The sequence below is a fragment of the Siphateles boraxobius genome, unplaced genomic scaffold (genome assembly GCF_051911475.1).
Source record: "Siphateles boraxobius isolate OS27281-9 unplaced genomic scaffold, OSU_SipBor_1 12, whole genome shotgun sequence".
NCBI lineage: Eukaryota > Metazoa > Chordata > Actinopteri > Cypriniformes > Leuciscidae > Siphateles > Siphateles boraxobius.
In genome coordinates this window covers 31,593,934-31,614,100 of record NW_027508722.1, presented here as the reverse complement: position 1 = coordinate 31,614,100, position 20,167 = coordinate 31,593,934, and the positions used below count along the sequence as shown (strand labels likewise).

General features: G+C 39.1%; 1 protein-coding gene and 1 long non-coding RNA gene across 2 annotated transcripts in view; one reads left to right on the top strand and one right to left on the bottom strand.

The window, feature by feature from the left end:
* agpat5 (1-acylglycerol-3-phosphate O-acyltransferase 5 (lysophosphatidic acid acyltransferase, epsilon)) overlaps nt 1-20,167 on the bottom strand; it is a 133,689-nt gene that overhangs the window by 100,001 nt on the left and 13,521 nt on the right. The window lies entirely within an intron of this gene.
* Nucleotides 18,869-19,357, top strand: LOC143725625 (uncharacterized). The gene is made up of 3 exons (XR_013198275.1): nt 18,869-19,011; nt 19,102-19,192; nt 19,280-19,357. It is a non-coding gene; the product is annotated as an uncharacterized LOC143725625 (long non-coding RNA).

The following is a 20,167-nucleotide window of genomic DNA, read 5'->3' as shown; positions in this document are numbered from 1 at the left end:
GAATTCCATAACTTTTGGTCCCCACTGCCTGAAGATGATCTGGTTCAATTCTGGTGCAAATCGGACAAACCGCCTAGGACGAGTTTCGAAAGAGTAGGTTTTTTGGACAATTCAAAATGGCGGACATATTTGTGTGACGTAAAATGACGTCATGGGATGCAGTCGAAACGGCATGAGCTCAGGAATAAGAGGAAAAAATAATTTTGTTTCTACCCATTATGGTTTAACAGTTATTAGACTAAATATGAGTGAAACTTTGGACAGGTGGTGGCGCTAGAGGGATTGATTTTGAGACACCAAATTTGCACTGTTGACTTTTCAGACTGTCTTCTATCAGTGTGCCAAATTTCACAACTTTCCCGCAAGCGGTTCTATGGGCTGGAGACTCCAATGGCGGAATAATAATAATAATAAATATGGCTGCAAGCAGCCATTACCGGGGCCAAGCGCAAGAAGCGGCAACAGATGCCATCATGTGTGGGAGTGGCAGACCAACTGCAGCAAGGAGCAATTAAAGACATTTTAATAGAATTTTGGGAAAATGGCTGAAAAATCATATATAAAGTAACTTTTAAGATGATTTAATGGTTTATCACTTTCAACAAATAGGTGGCGCAGTTACGAAATCGATGTGCTGTGGTCAGAGTGAGGTGACAATGACACATACAAAGTTTGGTTTCAAAATGTCAAGGCATTGCAGAGATAAAGTCTGAATTGTCATTTTGGCAGCATGCCTCAACTTTGATGCTGCGGTATACGAAAACGGTTTCATCTATCAACATGAAATCCATAACTTTTAGTCGGCACGGTCTGGAGAAGATACAATTCGATTTTAGTGAAAATTAGTCGGCACGGTCTGGAGAAGATACAATTCGATTTTAGTGAAAATCAGACAAACGGTCTAGGAGGAGTTCGAAAAAGTAGGTATTTAATGAAAATCAAGATGGCGGACAGGAAGTTTGGCTGACTTTAACAAAATTCAAAATTGGTATCTTTGTTTTCAGCATAACCCAAGGAATCAAGTAAGACCAGAGTCATTACAATAGGCAAATTCATTCAAAAGTTATTAGCATTTTTGTATATTTAATAACTTTTGACCAAAAGGTGGCGCTGTCTCAAAATCTTTTGAGTACCTTCAGGAGATGGTGCTGGTTGCAAATTCTGAGTTTCATAATGTTACAGCAATGCATTTGTTAAGTATAGCATTTTACATCACAAAACTGTATTGAAGTCAATGGGAATTTCATGTTTTGTTCTATTATAGCGCCACCAAGAGGCAAAATCTCACAATTTTTTTCATGTGTCCTTAGAATGAGTCCATACATGTGTGTACCAAATTTGGTGAAAATATCTCAATTCGCTTCGGAGTTATAGACATTCATATGAAAAAACGCATCAAAAATGACTGACACGTGACTTTGATTTGATTTTACTACCCCTTACCATCAATATTTTGGCATTTCGGCTTAAACTTATAGTTAAGCTATGGTTCCAAACTTCTGACGGTGGTTACGTCTAGATCGGACTAACGGTTTCGAAGATATCGGCAAATGTTTTTTAAGCGCTAAATCACAACGCTACACAAACCGTAATGCAAAACCTAGCATGTTGGGTATCTGTGGACTCGGCAAGGATTGAGGAACCTAACGAGATGGCTCCCGTGAAAATAAGTCAACCACAGCCAGAGTTATAAGCATTTGAAAAATAAAATTTACCACTAGGTGGCACTGTTTCGAAACTTCTCAGGCTCCTTCAGGGCATCGTACTGATGACCCATACAGAGTTTTGTAACAATCCGTTCATGCGTTCAGAAAATACAGCATTTTAGCACATAATTCAAAATGGCCGACAGCCAAAATGGCCGACAGCCAAAATGGCCGATCTGGGAAAATTGGATATCAGTCGACTTGACATGACGCCCTGAATCTAACGAGACCACTTTTATGATTTTTGGACAAACCGTTCAGAAGTTATGAGCAAAAATAGCCATTTTCTGTATCTCCAGACCAGTAGGTGGCGCTGCGCCGAAACGCAGCATGTAGTCTCAGGTCATGCTTGTGACAAAATGTACCAAGTTTGGTCTCAATACGATAGCTCAGGAATCAGCTCAGGAAAGTTGCTCAGGAATCAGAGGAAAAATTATTTTGTCAATAGGCCTTACGGTTCAAAAGTTATTAGCATAATAAAAGTGAAATTTTGGACTGGTGGTGGCGCTAGAGGCGATGAGTTAGATACACCAAAATTGGTCCACTTACTGTTGGGACTGTCCTCTATCAGAATGTCAAACCGGAACAACTTTCCCAGAAACGGTTCTATGGGCTGCCATAGACGCTCAGTCGGAATAATAATAATAATAAATATAGCTACAAGCAGCCATTACCGGGGCCAAGCGCAAGAAGCGGCAACAGATGCCATCATGGGTTGGAGTGGCAGATCAACTGCAGCAAGGAGCAATTAAGGACATTAAGAGAATTTTGGTAAAATGGCTGAAAAATCATATAAATTAACTAAAAGTATGATTTAATGGATTATCACTTTCGACCTATAGGTGGCACAGTTACGAAATCGATGTGATGTGGTCAGATTGAGGTGACAATGACACATACAAAGTTTGGTGTCAAAATGTGAAGGCATTGCAAAGATAAAGACTTAATAGTCATTTTGGCAGCATGCCTCAACTTTGCTTCTGCGGTATACGAAAACGGTTTCGTCTATCATCACGAAATCCATAACTTTTTGTCGGCATGGTCAGGAGATGATATGATTCGATTTTGGTGAAAATCGGATGAATGGTCTAGGACAGGGGTCACCAACCCTGCTCCTGGAGAACTACTGTCCTGCTGATTTTAGCTCCAACCCCAATCAAACACACCTGGACCAGCTAATCAAGTGGTTCAGGGTTACTTGATAATTACATGCATGTGTGTTGGAACAGGGTTGGAACTGAAGTCTGCAGGACAGTAGCTCTCCAGGAGCAGGGTTGGAGATCCCTGGTCTAGGAGAAGTTCGAAAAATAAGGTTTTGAAAGTAAATAAAGATGGCGGACAGGAAGTTCGTCCAAATACGTCAAACTTGGTATCTATGTTCTCGGTATGACCCAAGGAATCTATTAAGACCAGTGTCATCACAATAAGCATATTTTTTTAAAAGTTATTAGCATTTTTGGAAATTTAATTTCAACTTTTGACCACTAGGTGGCGCTGTTTCGAAACTGCACAGGCTCCTTCAGGGCATCGTACGGATAACCCATACCGAGTTTCGTAACAATTCGTTCATGCGTTCAAAAAATACAGCATATAGGACATAATTCAAAATAGCCGACAGCCAAATTGGCCGCACTGGGAAAATTGGATATCAGTCGACTCAGCATGACGCCCTGAATCTAACGAGACCACTTTTGTGATTTTTGGACAAACCGTTCAGAAGTTATGAGCAAAAATAGCCATTTTTCATATCTCCGGACCAGTAGGTGGCGCTGCGCCGAAACGCAGCATGTAGCCTCAGGTCATGCTTGTGATGACATGTACCAAGTTTGGTCTGAATACGATTAAGCGTTGCGGAGATACAGCAATACGTCTGTTTTTGCGAGCGCTACATAAAATTAGTTTGCGCGTTTATCGAAAACTGTTAAGCGAATCAACTTGAATTCCATAATTTTTTGTCATCACTGCCTGCAGATGATCTTGTGCAATTTTGGTGAAAATCGGACAAACCGTCTAGGACGAGTTCGCAAAAGTAAGTTTTTTGGACAATTCAAAATGGCGGAAAATTTTTCATGACGGAAAATGACGTCATAGGGTGCGATCGAATCGGCTTGAGCTCAGGCATCAGACAGGGTTCGTACAGACTCTGTGAAATGAAATTCCAGGACTTTCAAGGACTTTTCAAGCACCACTTTTTTGGATTTCAAGGACTTCAATCGGCACTTATCAAACAATATCTTTATTATTTTACTCAAATTAAACATGGTATCTGATGTTTCACTTCATAGAGGTCAATCCATTGACCAACGCTGTCAGGCATGGAAAATCCCCTTAACCATTGAAAGGATACTGAAACTGAATTTTTTTCCATTATATATTCCAATATATATGATTGACCTGAAGAATGAAAGTTGTATTATATACTTAATATCATGCTTTATATATTAATATCATGAGAAATAGCTCTATATCTAAGACGGGCTGCAGTGTTGATTTAGCGTGAAAATTTTATTTTTTCAACAAAAAAACACCACAATATTTTGAATTAGGGATGTACCGATACCACTTTTTGCAGAACGAGATACCGATACCGTAACCGATCCCTGAATTTTCACTGCATTTGTAATTGTAATTGTATTAGTAGATAAACCAAGAGAATATAAATCATATTAGTTGGCTTCATTTGGTCATCAAACATATATTTCTTTCAATTATTTTCATGCTTAATTAAGCCTGCTAAAATACATTGTATGAGCTTCAGTTACTGTACATTCTATTGCTCTATCATATTGTATCTTTCATTGAATAGCACAGCACATATTTAGACTAGAGCAGATCCAGAAGGGTCAGTGCTGAGGATTGGGTCAGTGAAATACCAATTATTTATTCCAATTTTGATACTTCAACAAAAACTTCCTGCCTAATTAATGCGAATTTAAAACATTATTAAAGGTAAGCAGTCAGCAACAATATAAGAACGAATAATCAACTTACAAATAAATACGATAGAACAAAGAAAGGCTACAAATGAAATAAACAGTGTTTTTAGAGTTTTTCGGGGTAGATCTAACAGGTACAGAAATTTGATTAAAGTAATAAAATGTGAAAAAATTGCATATTCATTACTGGATAAATTAAATATAGATGGATCTTTTTGTAAAGTTGAAAAGGGTAGCGTATTTAGTCAAGAGCAGTGAGTAATTTAGTTGTCCATTGTTTAATTAACATTTAAAGAGCAGTGGGTTTGTTAAACTGCCCCTTTAAGACCGAACGCAAGGACGCATTTGAACATGGCTACTTCACTTGAGATATAACTGACTTTGTTTACTAGGATACTCGCCAAGATGGGCGTTTTTACATAATTTTGTGTGAATTCGTCCGTACAAGCGCAAGACGTTCAGTATTCGCGCGAGGAGACGCCGGTTTGCGGGGCGCGCGCTTATGTTTGCGTGCATGGAACTTCTTGACTGCAAACGTCCAGTAATAATGTAGGGAATCACTCGTTATACATAAATCAGGTAACAGTTCATGTTTTACTTTACTTACATATATGATTTAGTTTTCATCCAAATAATAGGTGCTGAGTGAACGATCAGCAATCAAGAGCAATCAAGAGCATTCAACAGAACTGCGCTCTCTCTCTCTCTCGTCAGTTAACGTTAATAAAAAGCTACATGCCTCGTTTTATTGTCTTTGCCATTGACGTCCGACTGAACTACAAACCTTCCACTGATTTCCTTCAAAACTTGAATTTCCTTCCTTCTGTTTAAAGGAATGCGCTCGACCAGCTCGCGCGTCTGTGCCGCTGCGCGTTCAATCCACTGCGCGGTTTCCTCTGATCAGCGCGCGCACCACAGCTGTGTGTTACTATACACACGCTGCCTGGGAGGCCTATCGGTTGTTGGTATCGGAGCATTTTTACATGAGCTTTGTATCGGTGCATCCCTATTTTTAATAATTCAAGCACTTTTCAAGTACCTCTTCAAAAATATGGCTGTTTTCAAGGGTTTTCCAGGACTTAAATTTCAAAAAGTCAAATTCAAGTACTTCAAGCACTTTAAGCACCTTGTACGAACCCTGATCAGAGGAAAAAAGAATTTTGTTCCTTACGGTTCTAAAGTTATTAGCATAAACATGAGTGAATCTTTGGACAGTTGGTGGCGCTAGTGGGATTGATTTAGAGACTCCAAAATTGCTATGGTGAGAGTTCAGACTGTCCCTCTATCTGTGTGCCAAATTTCACAACTTTCCCGGAAACGGTTCTATGGGCTGCCATAGACGAAGATATCAGCAAATGTTTTTTAAGCGCTAAATCACAACGCTACACAAACCGTAATGCAAAACCTAGCATGTTTGATATCTGTGGACTCGGCAAGGATTCAGGAACCTAACGAGATGACTCCCGTGAAAATAAGTCAACCACAGCCAGAGTTATAAGCATTTGAAAAATAAAATTTACCACTAGGTGGCGCTGTTTTGAAACTTCTCAGGCTCCTTCAGGGCATCGTACTGATGACCCATACCGAATTTTGTAACAATTCGTTCATGCGTTCAGAAAATACAGCATTTTAGCACATAATTCAAAATGGCCGACAGCCAAAATGGCCGATCTGGAAAAATTGGATATCAGTCGACTTCACATGATGCCCTGAATCTAACGAGACCACTTTTATGATTTTTGGACAAACCATTCAGAAGTTATAAGCAAAAATAGCCATTTTCTGTATCTCCGGACCAGTAGGTGACGCTGCGCCAAAACGCAGCATGTAGCCTCAGGTCATGCTTGTGATAACATGTACCAAGTTTGGTCTCAATACGATAAAGCGTTGCGGAGATACAGCCTTACGTTTGTTTTCACAAGCGCTACATAAAATTAATTTGCGCGGTATTCGAGAACGGTTTGACAAATCAACTTGAATTCCATAACCCCCACATAATTTTGTCCCCACTGCCTGAAGATGACGGTTCTATGGGCTGCCATAGACGCCCAGTCGGAATAATAATAATAATAAGAAGAACCGGAACAGATACAATAGGTGCCTCAGCACCTTCGGTGCTTGGCCCCTAATAATAATAAGAACCGGAACAGATACAATAGGTGCCTCAGCACCTTCGGTGCTTGGCTCCTAATAAGAACCGGAACAGATACAATAGGTGCCTCAGCACCTTCGGTGCTTGGCCCCTAATAATAAGAAGAACCGGAACAGATACAATAGGTGCCTCAGCACCTTCGGTGGTTGGCCCCTAATAAGAACCGGAACAGATACAATAGGTGCCTGCGCACCTTCGGTGCTTGGCCCCTAATAAGAACCGGAACAGATACAATAGGTGCCTCGGCACCTTCGGTGCTTGGCCCCTAATAATAAGAACCGGAACAGATACAATAGGTGCCTCCGCACCTTCGGTGCTTGGCCCCTAATAATAATAAGAACCGGAACAGATACAATAGGTGCCTCAGCACCTTCGGTGCTTGGCCCCTAATAATAGTAGGAACGCCAACAGATACAATAGGTGCCTCCGCACCGTCGGTGCTTGGCCCCTAAATATATAGTTATAACTCTGAATATATAAATGTAAAGCTTGACCCCTTAATCAGAAGCTTGGCCCACCCTGGCCTAGGGGTTGACCGATTATCGGCGCTGATATTAAAGTCCCTGTAAAAGCAATTCTAAAAAAAAAAAATTGTAAACACATTATAAATGTTAGAAATGTATTGCTAAAACATATTACAAAGACTGTGAGCTGTGAAGTACTGAATTGTGGAGTTAGACCGTTAAACAGTTTTTCACCATTGCTGTGTTCTGGATTTTTTGGGCGGGGCTAAAACGGGGTCTTGACGCACTGGAGTGCCTGAGCTCCTGGACACGCCCCTACTTGATGACGCACTAGAGCCACTGAGGCTGGCCCCTCCCCTAACAATATTAATAGAGCACATTATTAACATCAGTTTGCCGCTCAATCGCGAGTTACTGTCAGTATTATTAGTTACTACAGCCTACAGTTTGCTAGCTAACTATGCGTTCGTCACGGAAATGCGTACTACCTGGATGCGGTCACGTACAAAACAGATTGGAGTCCTTATTTACATTTCCAAAAAACGATCACATCAAGAAGAGGTGGATTAATTTTGTGAAGAGATACCTTGATGGAGAGCCGAGGATCACCGCAAACACCCGCCTCTGTAGTGATCATTTTACACGGGATAGTTTTATAAACTTTCGTCGGAGACAATGGGATTCACTGATAATCCTCTGTTACTGGTGAATGGGGCCAAACGACTATCTCCCGCCTCGGCCTTCATCCTCCCGTCACGCCGACAACTGGTGAGTGTTAGTGGGCGTGGTTTCAGCACAGCCAGGGGACACGTCCCCAGTGTTTGAGAACAGAGACTATTGCTAATTTTTTCAAGATTTTGATATCTTATTTTATGTACTTGCCGGCTTTTTTATCATTCAAATTTGGCTGGGTGGCTAATAACAAATTTTTCTATGGTGTGACAAACTCAGAACACATCATTTTGACTTTACAGGGACTTTAAGCGTTTTTATGGTTTATCGGTATCGGCCATTTTCAAAACCGATTTGCCGATAAAATCATTTAATTTTGAAATACGCTATATTTGGCTCTGACCCACCTCTGTCGTAACTCACCACTGTAGACTAGACTAATATCCCCGCACATCTGATTTGTTAGGAGTCAGGAGTCTGGCCAATCAACGCTGAAAGCTGAAGGCACTGAAAGTTTTGCACTCTCACACCGAAAGCACTTGCTAACTGGAGCTGCTTCACTGATCACGCATCATTGTCTCTCAAAGTTAAAGGTGCATTGCGCAACAATTCATGTTAAAAATACACGTTTTCTAACCCATACATACATAAACAATTGCCTGATGGGCTGAATGAGCCCTTCTCTGATCACTGCAATTGCCTCTATAATCCTGTACAGTAAAATAAATAAGAGGGATTCGGGTTCGAATTTGAGACTGGGCGTGACGTCATGCGCGTTCACGCTCACCAGGCTATGTCTTGCAGGTTTGTGTATTCGCCGGCGCCGCCATTCTCCGCATCAGCGAAGACAACTCGTGCGTCAAAGGTAGAAGATGGATTCAAAGAGACCGGCTTGTAGTCCGTTCCAAACACCAACGCAAACTCCACGTAAAGTAAAGAAAATAAATTTTTTGTCTAGTGCCACCAAAAGGTCCAAATTGGAGTCAGACAAGCGTCGGAGTAAGACGAGAGTCAACCTCGGGAAGGCATTCAACAAATGGAGAGATCTCCGGTCTGCTCTTGGTCTCAAACGGGATCCTCAGTTGGCTTTTTTCTTGATAAAACGGTAAGATATAGCCCAGTCTCTAATGTTTGATACGGCCAATCTATGTATGACAACAAATGACGATGCGTAAAATGTGTAATGCTTTAGCGTAAGCTAGATACATGTACAATCAGAATTGGTTTTACTACCATTGTTAGTGAACTGTTTCATAAACTAGGAATTGTGTTCGGAAGAATGGTACAACATGAAACATAAAACATATCCAATAAAAGATGCTAACTATGTTTTTGTGTATGGCCTACCGGTAACGTTAGCCTTGTGTCCATTAATAACATGCTATGGTGTTCATGTCATTGACCAACAAGGAAGAACGCCGTTGCATTGGCTATATTGTATTTTTCGGAAAAAATAGTAAATTGTTCCCCTGAATGTGGTACATTTTGTATGTAGTATATATGAGGTATGTGGGAGCTCGTATTCTATCAAAACGAGGAAAACGTAAAATATTTTGGTATTGTGATAAAATACATGTTTTATTCTGAACATTTCAGGAAGGGAAATACAATGGTAAAGGGGTAAATATTTTTACTTTACTCATACTGTTTAGCAGACTAACTAAAAAATGACCGATAATTAGAGAGAAATTTTGAGTAAATTATAACAGAAAAAGGATGTATTCTTATTGGAATATTCTACTTAGCAGATCAATAACAGGCTGAACCCCGCAAGTCTTTCGGCGGATTAGCCTGTTTGGCTTTTATGAAAACGTCATGGTGACATTTGATTGTTTATTACCTTGAGACATTTGAGTGAACGTTGTTGACCAACCGTGTATGGTATGATTACTATTTTGAGCTTTTGCGAAGTAATCAATTATATTGTTCATGAACGTGTTTTCATAATACAATCAAAGGTGGATACAGTAAAAACATAAACAAAGTTTTCTACTACCCCCGTTTTTCCCCTCACACATAAGAGTAATTTACTCAAATGTCTTTCCTTCCATATATTGGAAATGACTTGCAGATTTATAACTTTATTACCACTGAAGACATTTTGGCTGTACACCAAAGATCTGTGCGGCAGATGCTCCTTTAGTTATGAACATCTCGTGCTCGTCCATGCGTGCGTGTGGTCCATGAGCGTGCACAACTCTGGTTGCAGTTTCGCTTGTCGCCAGAGGGGGCGTAGTTCTTCAAAAACTCAGAGATTTGCGTTTTGCACCTTTAAGCCAGCAGCAGACTTTGCTGAAGCAGTAAATTACTACGCTGAAGTTGCAAAACACCTCAATATAATAGGGCCCTGTGATTTCCACGATGCAGAAAACAGACGGAATCGCGGAATCCAGCCATAAAAACGGAATTTGCTGTATAAAGTGGAATGTCACAGAATTTGTTAACTTTTTGATGAATTAATGAAAAGCAGGTCAGTACAAATCAAATTGAATTTCAAACCGTGTTCATGAATCCTGCGTGTCTATAAATGAATGGCGTAGACGCGTGATTTCATACACGGGAGCACACGTCACGCTTGCGCTGTTTTCAGCCTCAGCCCGGATAAAAATGAACTTTGGCGGGTAACGCTGTCAAATCACGAGCCAATTTGGCGTGTTTCTATGTTTACTCACTTTGCTGGGGAAGTTCGTGTAAGCCAAATCTGCGTGGATTTAGCGCAAATGCGCAACTCGTGAGTCCTCATGATATATTAAATACAGCGTATTGCGCAGAATCTGCGCATTTCTGGCTTGCTTGAACACACACGTCACGAAGCAACAAATAACGGCACGCTTGTTCACTTGCACTGAAGTAATAGCGAATATTAAAAAGCATTTGGTTAACAGAAAAAACATTGTTATTTTCCAACATCCTACATGTTCTGTGTACGGTCTACCTAAAACACATTTTTGGTAAAAAAAAAAAAGATTCCCTATTTTCGTTTTCAAAACTTGTGTTGGTTGGTCCGATCGATTGTGCAATCGATTTTCGAACGTAAAGTGACAGCCCTAATAACAGTTCTTAGATTCAAAGATATGTTTAAAATCATTTAAAGAAAGTATTTGTCAAAACCCTTTGTTATTCTTAATTTTGACATTAATTTACACCAGACATAGGCTATATATCGGCTCAAATTATCGGTTATCGGTCTACTTGATCTGTAATGATCGGTATCGGCCCTGAAAATCACATATCGGTCGACCCCTACCCTGTCCCCATGCCAAATAACCGACTTCAATATTTCAGCTCCAGATTTTGAGATAGATCATGCTTTTTGGCCGATTGCCATCAAAAATCCGATTGTTATTTAGAAACCAGAAAGCCTGATTTAAGTCTTTTCCCCCCCTTCAATATAAGCATTCGCATGCTACGCTTAAAGCGCGCACAGAGAGCCGTGTCTAGACAGTTCTCTTTTGCATCTCATATATTCACGCGTCATTTCTTTCCAGAAAATTATAATTTCTGTTTTTTTCCCACTAAATTGTGATTGAAGGGTTTTGAGCACTATCTCCCGTCTTACTGCTTTCACAGTGGGACTGAAATGTCATCAAAATTAGTGAAAAGTTCCTGTTTTTATGTATTTAGAACATAAGTCTACGATATACGAGTTATCACACAAGCAAGAGTGCTATTTTTCCGAACATTTGTACGATCGTAAATGTGATATTAATACAACAGTTCAATAAACAAGTTATGGAGTAACTTTCATAAACAACACATTCTGTTTTTGCTTTCAAATAAGTCATCTTTGGAGCGACTACAAGTTGTACATAATGCAGCTGCAACTGCAAGGCTTTTGATGGGTACCAGTAAGTGGTCTCATATAAGACCAGTTCTCAAGGACCTTCATTGGCTCCCAGTTGAATTTAGAGTTCAGTTTAAAATTTCAGTTATCACTTATAGAGCCTTGCACGGTCAGGCACCTCTCTATATTCAGGATCTTTTATATAAACATTCACCAGGTAGGCTCTTACGTTCTTCTGGTCTGGACCTCTTGCTTGTCCCTAGATCACGTCTTAAGACTAAAGGGGACTTTTTGTACTGTGGCACCGAGGCTGTGGAACTCGCTTCCATTAGCACCGAGAACTGTGGGTTCTGTTAATTCTTTTAAAAAACTCCTGAAGACGCATCTTTTTGGACTTGCTTTTATTTAACAGCAGTGGTTATTTGTCGTTTCATGTTTGTAAAGTTTGTTTTGTGTGTTGTTTTATGGTGTATTTATTGTATGCATGTTTTGATCCTTTTTTATTAACAGTTTGGAGAGCAGTTTGTGACTTCCTGTCTGTGAAAGGTGCTATATAAATAAATTACTTACTTTCAAAGAAAACAGAACAAACAGCAGAACTGCTGCGTCACCGAGCAACACTGCTTTATCTCTCAAAGAATCTGTGCATTTGAACGAATCAGATGAGTAAATTATTCAACGAGGCTATCCATTCATAAACAGTTGTTTGCTAAGTTAAATAAATTAGTACTTAGAACAAATCAGCTGAATGAAGGATTCAACTCACTCATTGAGTCAGTGAGACATTTAAATATGCCTATTTTTTTTCAATCAATTAATATTTCTAAATATAACAGTTAAATTTAAAACATTAATCTTCTTAACATAATTTGTGCACAGATTTGGGTAAGTTACATTATTACATATTACATCTTCAACAGTGTAATAAAACTACTCTTCTAATAACTAATAAAAATATTGCATTACTTATTAGTAATAAGTTATTACTAATTTCTTTCTAAATCCCATATCACCATCAACCAGTTGAACAATATAAAGATAGACATGAAACTGCCCTTTAATTCTTTCAAATAAATAATATAAAATTAAAAATTGCATAAACCATCTCTTTGACTGACCAAAAGAATTTAAAGGGAGGATTCTATTTTATATAGAATTGTTCTGTAGTCTATAATGGAATTACATCAGAAGTAACTAATTAAATTACAGAGAAATTAAGAGTAACTCCTTACTTTACGAATGAAAAGAAATTAAAATTACAGTAATTAATTAATTAGTATTACACCCAACACTGATTATGCAATTGCAGTGTAAATCAATTCATAATACATCTCAGCTGCATTAAAGAGTATGTGTAAATACAAAGATGTATTTTGTTGACATAGTGATTTTATTTGGTAAAAGCCAAGCCATGCATCATTATTCTGATTGACTGTTTTGATTAAATGTCATAAAATGTCATCTGACATAAGAGGAAAACGATATGGAAATACATTTATAAATACTAGGGATGCACCGATACCGATACCAGTATCGGTATCGGGCCCGATACCAAGCTCATGTACTTGTACTCGTACTCGTAAAAATACCCCGATACCAAAGACCGATACCTCACGTATATCCTTAGCTTATATTTCTTAATTCTTATGAGCACTCTTCCTGCAGTTATAGTGTTGCTAGATTTAATAGTACACTCTAATATTTCACTTTACACTTTCGGCTGTGATTACATTGTTACTCAGTGTTATGTTAAACATTTGTTCTGTGATTTCTTTGGCACTTTATGACAATTTTGATTGTCTTGTTGTCTGTGATTTCTTTAGAACTTTGACAACTTTGTGACAGGCAGGTAAAAATTACATTCATTATGTCCTTGGTTTTGCCCTTTGGAGGTTATTGGACACTGTGAAATTTGGGCTTTGAAAATTTGTGATAAGCACAATAAGAATGATTTATTTTTTTAAGTTTATTTAAGTTGTTGAAAATAAAGATGCTGATTTGTTCATTAGTCTCATTGTGTTGTTCTTAGAAAATTGCCACATAAAACGAGAAAACCCCCCAGTACAACAGGCATCGGTATCGGTATCGGCGAGTACCAGGAAAAAAATATCGGTACTCGTACTCGACCCTTAAAAAGTGGTATCGGTGCATCCCTAATAAATACTGTTAATCTCTGGCTTTAGTGCTCAAGTGTTTTTTTCAGGGTTGTGATCTTCTCTCAACTGATAAGAGCACATCCTGTATTTTATTGTATTATAATGACTATTTAATATTACCTCTAAACTTTGACTAGGCTAGGAATGTTGCATAGTAACCGTTCTAGGAACCTATGTTTAAAGTATATTTAAATTCTGTATTTTATACTCTATAAGGATGTTCTGGTTAAGGTAATTTGTATAGGCACTAGGCATGGCCCAAACATAAACTCTAGCCCAGGGGACCCCAGACCCCTACAGGGGATCGCACACTGGACGAGAAGCGCAGCGTTGCGTCTAGGACAACTCGAGGTATTGCACACCGGACACGCAGTTTCTCAGCTCATGGCCAGCAATATTGTTGTTTAAGGACATTATGAAATTAAGATAATGTCTGTATTATGTTATGATTGTACTGTACAATTAAATACAATCGTTGCAGAGTATGCAGTCTGAACACTTTACCTCAGGGCGTACGTTAACTGAATTAATTGAGAATCTCACCTAAAAATCCGATCACATCAGCAGTTTATCCATGCAGCTGATTTTTTTTTATTTTCATTTATTCATTTAGCAGACGCTTTTATCCAAAGCGAATTACATACAAATGAGAACAATAGAAGCAGTTAAAACCCTCTGGGGTGGGCAAACGCGCCGGCAGAGAAGGTTTTTTTCGATTTTTTTTCACATAGCAGCACAATAGACTTAAAAATACTCCGTCATTTTTGGTCATACAGACTTAAGAAATATAAAAAATGAACTGTTAAATGTTTACTTTTTTAAAATTAACTCAAAACTGAAATAAATATTCTCTGTTTATGTAATCTATGTAAAAAGAGAGAGATGTCAGCCGTTCTCGCAGCTCATTATTCTGCTAATTTGACACGCCCACGGAGAGCACGCGCTATTCAAAAGCAAAAGATCTGAGGCAATCCATGCAAACGTGTAAACGCCCAGATCAACTCGATAACACACCAAATTTAATCATCAGATTAATGTATTATGTCTTCTTGTGAGGCATAATCCTGGGACATTTACCTCAGAACATGTGCTGGTTTATTTTCGTTTCGAGGAGCAAGGGATCTAGCAGAGAATTGTGAATAGTAAATTTTTTATCCTTGTGCTTTGTTCTAATCGTGGAATGGAATAGTGTCTGTAAACGCAAAAAGACTGCTTAAATTTGAATCACATTTGTGTGTGAATGAATTAAGCCACAGATGGGCGCTGTTTACTATGTTACAGACTAAATATGAAAGACAACATTTCGTAGTTTTGGATGGATTATAAAGTTTTTATTCTAAAATATCAAATAAGCTTTAGTTAGCCAGTTTCTGCTCATATGTTAAATACATAGTATGTTTTGTCAAAAATAAACTCATCAACTAATACGTTATTATAGTGTTTGTTCCAATGTAAGCTATATCAAACGAATGAATCCTTAACTTTAAAGTACTGTATGTATGATAAAATGTATTGGCCTACTTTTAAAAAGAACACTTTATAAGAAATTTATGGAAAGGGACAATTTTCTTTTCAAGATGTTTCCAACTCTAACTTTGAACAAATTCTGTAGAATGGCCCTAGCCTATTTGAATTTGTTTCCAGATATGACTACCGGTATATACCAAAAATGTGCTTTTGACTTTCATTTATATTTTGATTATATACACTGCCGTTCAGAATCTTTTGTAACATTAAACACTACCGTTGAAAATTTGGGGTCAGTAAGAATTTTTATTTTATTTTTTGGGGGAAATAAAATAAATCAATACTTTTATTCATCAAGGAGGAATTAAATTGATCAAAAGCGACAGTAAATACATGTATAATGTTACAAAAGAATCTATTTCAAATAAATGTTTTTGTTTTTAACTTTCTTCATCAAAGAATCCTAAAAAAATGGTACACAACTGTTTTCAACATTGATAATGAGAAATGTTTCTTGAGCACCAAATCATCATATTATACCGATTTCTGAAGGATCATGTGACACTGAAGACTGGAGTAATGATGCTGAAAATTCAGCTTTGATCACAGAAATAAATTACACTTTACTATATATTCACAAAGAAAACAGCTGTTTTACATTGAAATAATATTTCACAATATTACTGGGTTTGTTTTGTATTTTTAATCAAATAAATGTAGCCTTGGTGAGCAGAACAGTCTTTTAAAGGCCATCTTTCAATTTAATTGTATAACTTAATTTATACAGAATCTTGTATGAAAATGTCAATTTAAAAAGACATACATAAGAATACATATGTTTTACAACACCCACAGGCAGAAATTAAGAAAAAAAGTGTACCTATTCTAAGCTAGGCTCAAAAAAACCGCCCTTTTCCAGAGAACGCGCCATATGACGTAACGACAGGCAAACAAGTAGGCGTTGCTGCCCTGGTTCTCAGTGTGGGTTTACGTAGTCTGAGAGGTGGTAACAGAAAATAGAGCTTGTAGTTATCGTTATAGTTGAGTTGGTTTGAATTGTCACAATGGTGAATTCTTGTGTTTGTTTTGGATGCAACCACTCCAACTTGTCTGGTCATCGGGTCCACCGATTTCCAAACAAGAAACACAAAGATTTCCGTGCTTGGATATGTTTCGTCCAGGCAAAGAGAAGCAATTTCGCTGCCTCCTTGGTGAAAAGACACACGGTGGTATGTGAAAAACACTTCACACCGGACAGCTACAACCAAGGAGATCTTATGGAATTTCGCATGGGATTTCGACGAAGAGAGTGGGTTAGGCTGGCAAATGGAGCTGTGCCATCGGTGCATGCAAGTCCACCAGCAAAAGCTGGCGGGAGTGAAGAGTCTAACGTTAACGTTAGCAGAGAATCTGCGCGTCGAAAACGGGAGCTTTGCACAGTAAGTCTTGTAATACATTACATGTTGCATCTAAATGTAGCTCTGCATGTAATTTCTGCAAATATATTTTTCTTGACGTTATTATGGATTAGGCTTGGCATGACTTTTGCTGACTGTAGCTGTTCTGACTTGAGAAGTTGGCACGCCGTCAGCTTACTCTTGTTACGTTTACCCCATGAATCTCTTTAATAATAGCAATACAAATACGTGTTTTTTTCCTGCGGGACGGGATAAGACAAAATCAATTGCATCTCTATTATTGTGCAGGAATAAATTTGCGGGCGGGAGTGTAAGTTAACACATACGTTGCGGGAACGGGTGGTAATGTGCAGAAATTCGGCGGGCGGGAACGGGTGGTAATGGTCAGAAATTCGGCGCGGGCGGGAACGGGTGGTAATGGTCAGAAATTCGGCGCGGGCGGGAACGGGTGGTAATGGTCAGAAATTCGGCGCGGGCGGGAACGGGAGGTAATGGTCAGAAATTCGGCGGGCGGGAACGGGTGGTAATGGTCAGAAATTCGGCGGGCGGGAACGGGTGGTAATGGTCAGAAATTCGGCAGGCGCGGGCGGGAATGGTCAGAAAATCGGCGGGTGGGAGCGCAGGGCTCTAAGTTACCTCCTGACACTATTTTATTGAGTTAATAAGATAATCTTTTTGGAAACGCATCCAAGTAATGCTTTATAATATTAGTTTTCTGGTTTTCTTAGTTACATCGAAGTTGCCTTGGTTTTCTTTGACTAATCAAAGCTGGTATCAACAGGGCACATGCGAGGGGATGCAGCTCGGGACTATTTTGAAAAGATTAGCAGTCTTTTAAATAATACACGAATGGGGAATTTTCATGAAATGACTACATTTTTTAAAGTTTCAAAGTTGTAATTTTGGTCTGTTTTCAGATTTTGGGAGAGAGTGTTGCCAGCAAAGACAGGGCGGGTGCAACTGCCACTTCAGATCCTGAAGATGATGGAGATGGAGACATCTCTACAATGGACCCTGAGCCAGTAGTTGTCCATCGTGGATCACAGTGCAACATAAGATGTTTACATCGTTCATTAGGTAGTTAGCTTATATCTAGCATTCACCATTCATGCCATATACAATCACAAATAAGGATTACATGTCAACATTTTTCATGATCTCCATGGTTACTATTTTGTAGTTTAACCTTTTCAGACAGTAAACATTAAAAATTATGAACTTCATAATGTTAGAAAAAGATATTTTGTACTGGGTTGCATTAGATAGTGCATGTGTTGTTACCAATGAATGTACAATGGTGAACAATTATTAAGATTAATCTCTTTCATCTAAGCTGTTCAGGTAAAGCCGCAGATGGTGGCTGTGGGGACTCAAACTGAAAGGTTTGAGCATCGCAGATCTACTCCACTGGCCAGTCCTGAACAAAGTAATGATGAATGGTCATTTTCTGATATCATCAACCATTCTGGTGATATGTCATGGAGTCCAGGGGAGGAGATGTTGAGTGAGTCCTCTGAGGAGGAACCAGAAGAGCTGGAATCTCTCAGTGACCCAAAATAAAAACCTTTTTATTAATGGAAACTGTTTCTGATTGTGTATCAAAAATGTCATAGTCAGAATTAATGTGTTTTTTTCCTTTTCTTGATTTCAGTGCTGTTGACAAGTTCATTGTTTGCCAGAGGCAGTTGCTGTCCTTGTTCACGGTTTACCCTGCATGCTGTGGGGAAAACCAGGGACACATAATGCACCCGGAAGGAACCTTCATAAAAGTTAAGCAGGTAATGTCTTAATTGTCAACTGTCTGTGAGGAGCTGAATTCTAGATTGTGAATGTACAGTATGTATATTAATTATTTGTGTCTTAACTATACAGGCATTTCACTGCCTCATCTTAAAGCTGCTTGAGTCTTGAATCTTCTCATCTTTCAGGCCTGCGGAACTTGTGGTTATGAGCGTTACTGGCAAAACCAAGAAAAGGTGCATCGAAACATGCCTGCCTGCAACCTTTTACTCAGCGGTGCCATCCACTTCTCAGGTTGCATGCATGTAGCCATGTAGCCACTGTAGCCATGGCTACTCAGACCATCATGATGCTGAAGCTGTTTGGACTGCAGTGCATAAGTCCCGGCACTTTTTTCCGCCATCAGCGCTATTACACTATCCCTACTATCGTGCAGGCCTGGAGGAATGAGCAGAGGGGGATCATCAGGGAGTTGAAGGAGACTGGAGGTGGATTGATCCTGTCTGGTGACTGCAGGTAGAATGATCCAGCTCACGTCACTGATGTAGAACAGGTCAGTGTGTTTTTGCATTAACCTCTACATGTAACTGTTTTTGACGTTCTTAGATCAGATTCTCCTGGACACTGTGCCAAATATGGTAGCTACTCCTTGATTGAGGATCGGATTAACAAAGTTTTGGATGTTCAACTTGTCCAAGTAAGTTGATGTCACACAGAAATCTTGTGTCTGATTTAGTAACTGATATTACTGATACTGTTCAGTAATAATAAATTGATTTTACAGAGCTCAGAAGTCCCAAGCAGCTCTTGGTGTGAGCTAGAGGGTCTAAAGCGGAGTATGCAGTTCCTGATGGACCAAGACATGCATAGGGCTGGGTACCGAGTTCGGTACTTTTTAGGTACCGACTGAACTGCCTCGATACTACAGAGTATCGAAACATGTCTTGTTTTTCGGTACCAAGTTTCGGTACCTAAGTGGTTAACCTCGTCAACGTCAGTGAAACAATAAACATGCAGCATGATTGGCTGTGGCGGAAAAACACTAGTTTACGCGGCTGGCCAGAGGCGTGCCTCGTCGCACGTGAGGCTGTAGTGTGTGTGTGTGTGTGTGTGTGTGTGTGTGTAAGCGTAAGCGTCCAACCCAGATAGATAGAAAATATGTGGAAATGATCAAAAGTGTACCTATGTACCCGACTCGATACCATAAGCACACGATGCAATATTTTCGACAAGATAATTGCTGCCAAGACCGGTAACACGGTAAATCTACACTTAAAAGCGCACAGAATACACTCGAGAGTAGAACGTTTATCCGCCTTCGACTACAAGAACTGGTGCGCGTCACATATAAACCAAAACTCAGCGTATAGGATACTTGCCTCACAGACATGAGAAATAGTTCTATATATGTTCAAAATATGTCAACTTTTAAACGAAACAATTAGAAATAAATAGTTTGATTACCTAATCCATATAGGCGCGCGCGTGTTCACTACTGCAGGGATGACGAGTCAGCATCGCAAATTCGCAATAATCATCTTTGCAGCCAACACGTTTAGTAAACACTTATTCAATAATAAACAATTAAAATATCTTCTTGCTATCGTTTCCCGACATATCCATAATCATTAGGGTACTTTTGCCAGTGCTTTGCGCAAGCTTCATGTGTGCT